We start from the raw sequence: 12,172 nt of genomic DNA, 5'->3' as shown, positions 1-12,172 counted from the left end.
TTCAGCTTTCCTTTTGATGGCCGCCTGTCAGACTTCGAGGTACATTATCATCTTTGATTCCTTTCAATTCTGAAATGCTGAAAGAGGCTTTTTAACTTTCATCCTTTTTACGAGATGAGAGGCAATTTTCACAGCACACTCTCAGCAAAAAACACAACTTTATGACTTTTAATTTCTATAAAATTGTGCATTTAACTTTGATTTAACACCTACGTTTTTTCCTGAAGTGTCCTTTTATAAGCAGAAGCTACAATTGCTGCACATAGGCAGCCTCTGCAATTATTTTCTTAGGGTTCATGTTATTCAACTGGAAATAATTTGAAAAAAATGCATCATTCATGTTTAGGGTCACAGGGTTTTGTGTAACAGAGTTTTAGCACGGGTAGGAAAACAAGGCAAAACTGTCTCCTGTCACCTGACAGATTGTGGAACCTGTAGCAGCGCCATGAAGAGTTCAAGGTAACATTAAGTGCACTGTGCATGCAAAACATCAGCAATTTACTTGATTCATATTCACTGAATGATAACGTAGAGTTAATATTATTTTCACTGTGCTGATTTTCACATGAGGAGCCAACGCTGTTTTCCCTCGCAGCAGCCAGGAAAACCTTTCAGCACACGGGAGCATCCACGGTTTAGGTTTGATAATTAATTACCATAGTTTGTATTTGTGTCAGCGTCATGCTTGTCTGGTAATCGGTGCCAAAATCACAATTAAAATTACTATTTATGTTATTCACATGATTAGAAAAAACTAGATAATTAAGTTATATCTTTTGTTACACAAAGCAATTTGTTTTGTTACTGTACTGAGTGAAATAAAAACTACTTAAAGAACTCAGAGTTGACTTTAGATTTTTTGATGAATTGATGTGTTCTTTTTCTCATGTTGTCAGTATAATATTATGTTGACTCTTGAAAGTGAATAGTATCATTGTGCATGTGGCTTTTGTTGCAGTTTATTTCGCCAACTTTGCCTTTGAGTCCTGTCCTGAGGGTCTCCAGATACCAGATGCCTCCAGGGCTGGAAAATGAAGCCAACACTTAAGTGCTACAAACTGCAGTTCTTCGAAAGGCAACTTGAGGCCAGCTCCAAAAGCAAGTCAATCCCCACAGACTCCCATGTTAAAATGACCAACTTTACAGCAGAAATAATGATAATAATTAATAATAATTATTAATAATAATAATGAACATGTTTACAGCCTGGTACCGCTTTGAGTCACAGGAGGGTGAGCACATACTCACCACACACCGGCATGAACTCTTGGCTCCACACACACCCCACCTCTTTACCCATTTTGCGATTAGCTGGGTGTTATGTAAAGTCAGGCAGTGCCAAGATGGCGACAGTGGAGCAGCCCACTCTGAGCTTCAAAACCGTTCTTCAGAAACCTATGGGTGATGTCACGGAGGCTACGTCCATCTTTATTTACAGTCTATGGTAATAAAATACACGCGGGGCTACGAAGTTGGGACAAGGTTTGAAAGATGAGCATTTATCAAGCAGGGGGCATCTTATGAACAGGCATAAACCAGCTGCATTATGGGAAATGCAGGATCCTGAGAGATTAGAGATCTCTTACCCTCTGTTGCACAGATTTTGACAGTTCCCTTTTTTGAGTTTGCAATCAGGTTAGGTAAAATGAATCCCTTAGCCTGCTTGGCTTACAAATGTTTTGGACAAATATTGTTTTGGAAAGTACCTTGCAGTTTGTTTGTTTTTTCTTCTCAATGAACTACTGTATTTTTGCCATTAGCAGCTCAGATTCAGCCTCTAAAGTCAAGGTTTAATATAAGCACAGCTCCAACCTCAGACAGTGAAGAGGAAGTGATGCATTTATGGGCTGAGCCATTTCCATGCAGCTAACCTGGTGGAGTGAGATTGGTTGATCCCCAGAGACCAGGGCAGAGGACTCTTATCTGATTAGCCAACAGGGAAGTCAGTATTCATAGGCTGAAGTCAACTATCAAGAGAGTTGAGCCCTGATGGCCGCCTGAAGAAGAGCTGAATTTACTCAGCCAAACACACGTTCAGACGCAATCGATTACACAAGCAGAGGATTATTTCTCTGGCTCCCCTTTTCACACACAGAATCACATAAGACCAAAACAAACAGTCTGAGTCAAGGGCCAATCGTCCATCACATATGGAAGCTAATTAACACAAACACACATACACAACTTTTTCCAGACAAAAACAGGCACATTCACACTGACTCCCTCATACAGTACATGTGCAGACACGGTCTCACATACATGTATAAACAAACACAAGCTCAAAAAACACATGGCTTCATTTCCTCAGCTGAACACCACCCAACCGTAATTTAATCAGATGAGATATTGAAAGAGAGGGATGGCAATGAAAAACAAGTCAGTGCGCTACCAGCAAGCCACAAGCACAGTGATTAAGGCTCATAGCACTGCAGTAATTGCACATCAGTATTCCATATTGAAGCTTTCCAACAATATCTGCTTCATTTATTTATATATTTCATTTACTTTGGCCTGCAGTACCACTATAACACAATTTTGTTAAAAAAAAGAAAAAAAGAAAAAAGAAACACATCTTGTCTTGTGATCAAATAAATACAGACCTTCATTCAAAAAATGATGCATTCAGGTGCAAAAATTATGTTTAAATGCATGACTAACACTAGGAACAATATTATGATGTGCCAGTTCCTATGAGAGATGAGCAGTGATTGTGATTGTAAAAGCCTAATACACACACACACACACACAGGTCATCACAGACTCACATGAGCTCTGTCATCAATCCTGCACCATCATGACCATAATATGATTTGTTTGTACAGTGAGCAGGGGGAGACTTGGATGTGTTTTTAATGAGAACCAGGCCCGTCTCCCTCTTCTTCTTCTCTTCCTCTTTGATATTCAATGAAGGAATCTCCCATCATCTCTTTTCCTCAGCTACCTTCTTAAGGGAAAAGCCCCAATTTAATGTAACAACCCACACGGCCAATTAAAGTGTCCACTTCCCACCGTTAGTCCTGTCAGATGTTTCTTTTTATTCACGCTTCAAACACATGCAGCAGTCAGCTTAATGAAATATACAGGCGGGAGAGAAAGGAGCAGAGGAGGAAGAAAGAGTCAGATGGTAGCCCGCTTTCTAGGAACACTGTCAGGCATCTGTTCACTGAACTGACACTGGCTGATTACCATATTGATTTACAAATCTTTTGTAAATCAGTGTATTTCAACCCATTTGTCAATACATAGTCAGTAGTATCAAGAAGGGAAGAGCAGCCGGACCAATCACCAAACAAAGAGGCCCAATGAGGCAGGCGATGGAAGCACAGGAGGAATAATAAAGATAGAAGTCAGTCTACAAAGACTGCTTTTAAGCTGGAGAGGAGTAGCACCTTCTATCCATCCAATCACCGTGTCCTCGGGCAGTAAGCAGCTGGAAGCGGGCTTCACTTATGTTACCCAGCAGGCTGCAATCAAGGGCTGAAGCCTGAGCAGGCAATCTGCAGCCCTCTTCCCTCAACCGCCACCTTCACTCTAATTATTTCCTCCACATACTTCCCCTCTTCTCTCCTGTCTCACCTCCGCTTCCTCATCAGAGTCGGATCATGACACCTCGCACTCAACGCCGTCAAGATCAGAACAGAAGGTCAGGACTTATAGAGAATAGAAATTAAGACACTCCCTGCAAAGGCTGTTTGTGGAACCACCGTGCAGCCTGTTTTCACTAAATTACAAAGAAGCTGCAGGATTTTAAATATTAATGTTAAAACTGCAAAGCCACCATGTAATCAAGCTGAATCTCTCTTTAAAGCTATATCACAGGCAAAGGTTTTATGCAAAAAGACCCTCGTGTTAAAGGAACAGTTTGACATTTTGGGAAATATCTTTATCCTGATACCAGATTGATACCACTCTCATATCTGTATGCTAAACATGAGAATACAGCTTAGATGAGCATAAAGACAGAAAACTTTTGACTCTGTCCAAAGGTTAAAAAAAATAACACACACTTCCTTCCTAACACATCTACAGGTGAAAGAGCAGACTGTGGTTTTACAAGGGGTTGGGTGCTAGACTAGAGCTGTGACCCAATTCAGGGGTGAATATGTAACAGCTGCATGACCAGGCTGTCCCATTTCAAAGCGGCTGAGAAATGTATCCTTCCTTTCCTGGCGACAAAGGCTCCAACAGGTGAATCCTTCATGGCCCAACCTATCCCAAGATTCAATGCGCCCCGGTAATGAAAATAATATGGCAGCAAACAACACCGACAGAGAGGCTTACACTTTTAAATGTAAGTATTGGGTGCTCAGCTCAGTTGAACACTATATAAAATAAAATTTATAAAAAAGTTTAATGGTGTCAAGGTTGCTTGGTGACAGTAGCCAGGCTTCGTGACAGAAGAGTAAGGCGGGCACAACTGATGTGGGACACAGCGTATGTCTTGGCTTGGAGCCATGGCGTCCTGCAGCCTTGAGGTTGCTAGGATTGTTTGCAGCTTTTTAAACCTTTGGACAGAGCCAGGCTAGCTGTTTCCTGTTTTTATGCTATGCTAAGCTAACCATCTCTTGTCTGTCGTTGCGCTCACGTCACATCATTCATACCGTAAAATCATGAGATGCTCAGAAAAACTGTTCACGTCAGCCTCTGAGTCACAGGTAGTGAGAATTTCAAAATCTCCCACTTAGTGGAACACTACAAATGTGCCAACAGACCTGTGTAAACGATCGAAAAGCTACTATTTGATTTGATATCTTCTCATCTAACTCGATGATATGAATGTGTTTCTCAAAATATCTTATTATTCCCTAAATTGGGGTAAATCATGTTGAAAGAAAGAATCTCGCTAATCATACTTGATACACTTCCAGTTTCCAGAATTATAATTATTATAATTATTTATGTGTGTATTTGGTGACTGCACCTGATATCAGAGTTTGATTAACAGAAACAGGTGGAATTTAAAGAGACTTGTTAAATATGGTGGAAAGCCCTCCTCAGTTGGACATGATTACAGGCTCACTGGGATAATTAAAATCTTAGTAGAACATCTCCATATTCAAATTGGCCACTTAAGTCTTTTTCACAGACCTCAGACTCTGTGCCAGTTAATATTTCATATCTACATACCCTGCTACTGTCGTTAGGCTGCCACTGTTGTATATTCTTGTAAATATGTTATATTATATTATATTGTTATTATTTATTTTTCTCAAATAGCTGTTATTGCAGTTTCTTTGCAGCTTTCTTTTCTCTGCACTGCCACTTTGCTGCTGTAACACTGTGAATTTCCCCACTGTGGGAATAATAGAGGTTATCTTATCTTACATCTTCTAAATCCTGCTTAATGAACTAAAGTGGGGTTAAAGTAACAGGGTGTGTGGTTTTCAGACATATAGAAGCCTAAACAGGGAGCCTTCCACTGGAGGTCTTCCAGGCATGTCCAACTGATAGAAGGCCTCGGGGTAGACCCAGAGCAGGCTGGGGAGATCATGTATCTCATTTGGCCTGGGAATACCTCAGGATCCCACAGGAGCGGCTGGAAATCGGTAGAGGGACGTCTGGACTGCTTTGCTTGACCTGCTGCCACCAAGACCTGACCTTGGATAAGTAAATGGATGGATGGAGGAGACTTCTCTGTGTTTTCTCCTGATTTTTTTTTTTCAGCACACTGAAGCTCTGGACTTTATTTCTATGATCTTTGATTCTTCAGCAGAAGAAGGTGCTGTCAGGTGCTTGTAAGTGAGGCAGGTAAGTAAGTCACCAGGAGCTGACGTATCTGCCTCCATTGTTTTGATAATATTATGAAGACACTATGTGTGATGTGTGTCTCCTGTTTTAATAGATCTTCAAAATCTAAAAATAATCATGTTCTGGAAAACAGGAAACTCGATTGCTTCTTGATAATTGAGAATCACCTCTGGACCTGCAGCATTAGTAGACACAGCATTTAAAGTGGAGCTAATCAAATCTTGCCAATATCCCAGACTCCTGTCTGCAGGTGCAGGGGAGCAGCTGTGTTTATCTGAGGGCGCTGAGGGGCCAGCAGTTGCCAGGAGCCGAGCACCAGACAGACGGGTGGATGGATGGGTAGATTGGGTTGATGGAGTCACACTCACACATGGACTAACATAAAAAATATACAACAGGGGCAATGGAGCCTATACTAGTTCAGTTTTTAAAAAAAATACTTTATCAACATTATGGTAGGAGAGTAGAATTTTCATTTATTACTTAGACCCAAGCAAATAATCACCCAAATTTTAAATACTTACCAGATGTAACAGGTTTGGAAAAGCAATGAAGCATCAGCCAAACCTTTTCTCTTGATCAGCACCTGGTGTTGAAAACTTTTCTCCACAATGTCAGCTCTGATCGCAGCCATCCGCTTCTTCACTCCTGAAATCTATGACTCCTTCCATCCCCTCGCCTCTGACTGCTCTAAAATTAATTCGTTTTTGCTTTGTTTTGCCTCCATTCACAATATCCAGCAATGCCCACATTTCAATTGTTCCAATAACTGACTCCAAATCCAAAGAAAGCCTACACCAGCTCCACGTGCTTTGATGAAACTAATGTGGCAAAGAAAGTTTTCTAATCAGTCGGCCGCTTTAATTTTAGACATGAGAAATAATGTGGCTTTCTCTCTAAATCCTCATCGCAGGCATGCGTTTCTGTAACAGTGGAAAAAAAAACAGCACCTCATGTTGGTGAAAACAAAAGCAGCTACGGTGCACTGGAACAGCAGACAGAGGAAACTTTGTATCATGTGGAGCTGCTGTCACAGCAGAAGCTAACAGTGTTTCCGACAGCTCCAGTCTCAGTGTGAGTGTCAACAAAACCACCATCTCTCCAGTTTGAAACTAATAACATCAAAGAAATCAATCAATAGAGCGCAGGAGGTTGCCTTTCTGGTTTTCCTGTCAGTCTCTCGTGTTGTTTTCTGTGGCCTGGTGGCAAAGGACAGAGTGTTACACAAAGGGAGAACGAAATGGAAAGCCAGACAGTGTAATGTTTCCCATATTGGTTGAGAAGTAGCTGCCTGGTTTTGAATCAGATCAAACCAGCAGAGGCACCTGAAGTTGAGAGGAGGACGCGACACAGAGGCGCATGCATTTTTAAACTCCATCTGATTTTCCAGCTGAGATTTCTATTATTCAGCACTTAGACAAGTTTCCCTGCAGACACGGTGTCAATCACTGGATGAAAAGTAACACAGCAAAAAAGTTTAGGGATGTAACTACTTTTCAAGTCATTTCCTGCCTCCAGATGACAGCTCAGAGCGTAAACTCGAACCATCCTGTACTCGCTGAGTGTTACGCAAGAATCAGCTGCTGCTTTTGCCAGTTTGACCACAAAGTGGTGGGTAGTTAGTCCTGAGGGACGAGAGTAGAAACATAACAAGTGTGTGTTAGTGTTTGTACTTGTGTGAGGGAGATAGAAAGATCTTGATTGCCTAAGGGTGCCAGGCAGAAATACACACATGCTTGCACACAAACGCACACACACACACAAACACACTCATCAGACATCGTTGTAAGATATAAGTCTTTTGACTGTTTATATATTTTGTGTTGCATGTTTCTGTTGGTTTCAGCTGCTTTACTTTATAACACACAGGAGACACACAATCGAGAGCTGCAGCTGAACTAAATATACACACAAATTGCACATTCAAATATCTCATTTTTTCACACATCTTGTCTTATCTGCCATGTGGAGATTCTTCCCTCTGCAGTCTGAGCCAACGTTTTCCTGCCGGCAGATATTCATTATCACATTTTTAAATAGTGAAACAATGAATCTGCCCCCCCCCACACACACACACACCAGGAAAAAAAAAAAAGTGCTGTGTTAGGCCGTGTGAAAGAGGCTGGTTCAGTATCCATCTCTCCATGCAGTGATGGTGACAGGCGCAGAGGGGGAATCATGATAGATCTGCCATTGCAAAACTCTCCTCGCTCAATTATTAATAAGCTGCTTTAAACCTACAGGGGAACAGAGGAGAGGGGAGCTCGGAGAAAGAAGCTCTTTTGTTCTCTATTTGTCACTGTTGCCTTTTCTTGCTGCTTCTTTTGCAACATAATGACCCACACACGATTCACTGTTAGTCTGTAGACTGACAACACAGTTTGGAGTGGCAGCAACTCAAAGCTGAAAACCATCTTTCTGTTCTTACTCTGTTCCATTAATCTGTTACTGACAGTTTCACAAGGCACAGCTCAGGCCAGATAATGAACGGGAGGGTGAGAGGACAGTGTGGTTTTAAAGGTCCTATAAGTTTTTGCTACCGCTACACAGCCAACGTTAGCATGTTCATTCCTTTACTCACCAACGGCCGTCTCCAGCAATGGAAAACAATGTTACTCCAGCATGAGAGGATGACGAAGACGTGCTGATCACAGGACATATTATAACCTCTTGTCTTGTTAGCATATCAATGGCTGAAGCTCTTGGCCAGCGACCATTATCACCACCACCTGCTCCTGCTAAGTTACCAGAAAAAACATGGAGCACCTTTAACCAGGCAAACTCATGGAAGCCTGTTAACGTCTGCATGCAGTTTCAGTCCACTGAACAAGTTCAATCAGTACATTTTCAACATTTTATCCCTTTCAAATAGAACAGTGACATCTAATGGGGTGAACTGAGAGACCTTCATATATTCATTAGCATTCATTCATTCAGTCAATAGCCGTACCGCTTATCCTTTCGGGGTTGTGATGGGGCTGGAGTCAATTCTAGCTGACACTGGGCAAGGGCGGGGTATATCCTGGACAGGTCGGCAGTCTATCTCAGGACATTCACACTCATGTTCACAGCTTCAGGCAATTTAGAGTTGTCAATTAACTAACCTGCATGTCTTTGGGATGTCATTAATATTTGGACCTCTGTCTGGATCTGGATCCAGACGCCATCATATACAGGAGGATATATAACCTACTAACTATTGAGATTCAATTTTGACTAGCCTTTATGGCACTGGTCACATGATGTTACTCAGCCAATCATTTAACAGTCAGTGAGATACACCTACAGGAGAGAGATGAGATGAGAGTTGGAGAAATGTGGGCAAAGTGGACCAAGGTCTGTTTGTTAGGGGAAACTTGCTTTAACTGGACCTCTTTGAATTTTAATTGAAAACCCCTGCCCCAGAAGGTCAGAGCCCTCATTAACCCCCCTACAGCTAATGAGTTGCAGCAGCACTTTTTTGATTATTGTTGTCTGCTGTGAAAAAGTTCATTAATGTTTTTCAGATTTTGACCTTGTATCACTGGTATCTTTCTGGATTTTGCTTCATTTCCTGCAGAGCACTACAGCACTGAAGTTCTATGCAAATAAAGCAAATGGAGTGAATACAAAATTGAATTGAATATAATCGAAGTGGAAGATAATGCTGACACCACTTCCTTACAATCAGTGCAAAGGACGATATGAATGCTCAGTCACATACCACTCAAGTCCAGAGGCGATCACTAAACAGATGGCACCCACGGTTTGGATGCAGACAGTCGGTTCAATCTGCGCACCAATCTGTGTAATAGCAAACATCACTCACAAAGGCAGAATGATTGGCGACATCAGCGTTTCTAAGAGACTCACTGGTAAAAGAGTCGGTGCAAGCAGCCGCGGAGCAAAGTGTGATCTGCATTTCAAAAGGTACAGCGATGACCTTCGTGTTGTGACGTGGCTGGAGATGTGAATCTGAAACGGTCCTCCTGCAGGGTCAGAGTTAGTTCAGAGTGGTCAAATGTGGCTCGAGAGGAGAGGAGAAGAGCGGAGAGGAGAGGAGAGGAGAGGAGAGGAGAGGGGAGGAGAGCAGAGGAGAGGAGAGGAGAAGAATTTTATAACAGGAAAGCATAGACAAGGAAACGAGAGGAGAGGAAAGAGGAGGAACATACAGGAAAGGAAACAAATTAAAAGAAATGAGTGGAAAGAAGAGGAATGGAGAGGAAACGAGAGGAGATGATGAAAAGAAAGATGAAAAGAAAAGAAACAGAAGTAAATGGGTGGAAAGAAAAGGAAATAAATAAAAGTAAATGAGAGAAAAGGAAAGGAATAGGGGAGGAAATGAAAGGAGGGGAAAATGGAGATATGGGAAAAGTAGAGGACGTGAATGAAAGGAAAACACAACAAGAGGAGAGGAATTGAGAAAGGAAAGAAAAAAGGGCAATGAAAGGGAAAAAGGAAATGAGGGGGGAGGAGAGAAAAGGAAAGGGGAAAGCTGAAAAGGAAAGGAATGTCGAGGAAAGGGAAGGAGTTAAGAAGAGGTGAGAGGAAAACCACAGGGGGAAAAGGATCTGTTGTCATTGGAAACAGCAGTCGGCTGGCTACCATCCATATTTAACCTGCTGGTGTGTTAATTGCCGTGGCATCCTGATACACTGTCTTAGTTCAAATAATTCAGCAGCATCTGCAGATGTTGTTGTTTTGTCTGTTACTGCACCGATGCAGGAATAGCACGCCATTAGGGAAACAGCCACAGTGACTACAGGTAACAAAAAATAATGTCGCTCTTGAAAAGGTTTATCTCTCTCCTTAAGCACAACTAAAAACTGAGACGAAGTTAAGAGTTTAGTGGCAAATAGTTGAGAAATTCTCACATTTTGATCTCTGTCAAATTTTTATTTTCTAATACCATCTCCTCTCTGCACGACTCACTCGTACCTCTTGTCTGAGCAGCCTTGAGGCAAACAGAGTGGGTTCAGGTAACGCTCCTACCGAACAATTGTAGTACACAGCGGAGAGGCTGCAGCTCACGATGTGCCGAGAAACCTTTGCTCAAAAACAAAGCCTCCAAAAGATGATTAAGCAGACAAATCAATGTCTGATTGATTCCTTCAAGCAAAGTAAATATTCTGAACAATCTGCGGTACAGACAAAATGACAAATAGATAGAGATGTGGATAGAAAAAAAAGATTGTATTATGACTCAAGTAGAGGCACTAGAAAAGTTTGTTTCAGGGAAACAGATACAAGCTGTAGCAGCGAGATAAAGGGTGAATGAAGAACTCCTTTGAAACTTCTTATCATATCTCTAAAGTGCTGGCTCAGTTATTTGAGATGATGCGATGCATTCGAATGTGGAACAAGGAAACAAATGTGTGTTGAAGAGCCGGCGAGATTGTACAGAGATCTGTCTTCTGAGGGGAATCAGCAATCTGTGCTGCTCAGATGAGAACAGAGAACAACTATTAGCACTTATTCTTCTTGTTGTAACAATCCTATTATTCTTATTATTATATTCCAGCAATATCACACAAGAGGGAGTGATGTACTGAATATCAGCACGGCTGTGATTCGGTCATAGGTACGAGGCCGCAGGCAGACAACAGTTCTTCGAGCATCATCATTAGCATCATTAGCAACAGATTATGATTTGTTTGATTATTTCATCATTTATTCATGCAACTGTACTGGTACCGGACTGTTGCTAAGCAACACAAAAAACATTTTCCTGCACACTAGCTTGCTACTTTGTCTGCACGTTACCTCAGGCCTTCTCTAATTTGTCGAGCTTGGCTGATGTCATATGAGCGCACCTGAAGGTGCTGAAGGCTTCTTTCCTTCGCTTCATCCTCCTCTGACGACCACATATAATTTAAATCTTATGTCTGGAAATATATTCATCTTTGTGGTGCAAAGTGTGTTGTAATCTAAGATAAATAACGACCGTTAATTTAATGCTAATAAATAGAACACATGTAAACCGAAGTGATACATGTAGTGAAAAGTCCCAATGCTGTTGTGCTATGTATCAGCACTCATGGACCACCTCTCATCCAATCAAATTACTTAGTCACAACTAATTGTTGTATAATAATGCAAATAACTTTAATGATGTAACAACCTGCATCATCATACTGATAAGTATCAGTTTTCTTCCGATAGAAACATCAGGCTTCAGCACACAGGTAACTGAAGGGACCACTGTACCAAAGCTCATCATCTGAAATGATATCTGCAGGGATGGTGTGAGGCCAAATTAATGCCTCATTAATGCAAATGTGTGTTCCACTCTGAGAAATATGTACTGAGCTACATGAACTCTTCAGGACTGCGACCTTTGACTTCTGTTTTTCTACAGCCAGTGATAGTGATTGGAAATGAAGAGGCTGAAGCAGTAGTTACTCTGGAGAGCGGCACGGCCCGTGCTCTAAGCTTGTATACAAAA

The 12,172-nt window shown here is 41.6% G+C and overlaps 1 protein-coding gene across 2 annotated transcripts in view; it reads right to left on the bottom strand.

The window, feature by feature from the left end:
• Window positions 1-12,172, bottom strand: part of LOC139635030 (proton myo-inositol cotransporter-like) — a 67,744-nt gene that overhangs the window by 28,412 nt on the left and 27,160 nt on the right. The gene's annotated exons all lie outside the window — the stretch shown is intronic.

The sequence above is a fragment of the Trachinotus anak genome, unplaced genomic scaffold (assembly GCF_046630095.1).
Source record: "Trachinotus anak isolate AG129_WGS33_773 ecotype Australia unplaced genomic scaffold, CSIRO_AGI_Tana_v1 ptg000018l, whole genome shotgun sequence".
NCBI classification, from domain to species: Eukaryota; Metazoa; Chordata; class Actinopteri; order Carangiformes; family Carangidae; genus Trachinotus; species Trachinotus anak.
The sequence above is the reverse complement of the archived record's forward strand: the minus strand, read 5'-3'. Positions and strand labels throughout refer to the sequence as shown.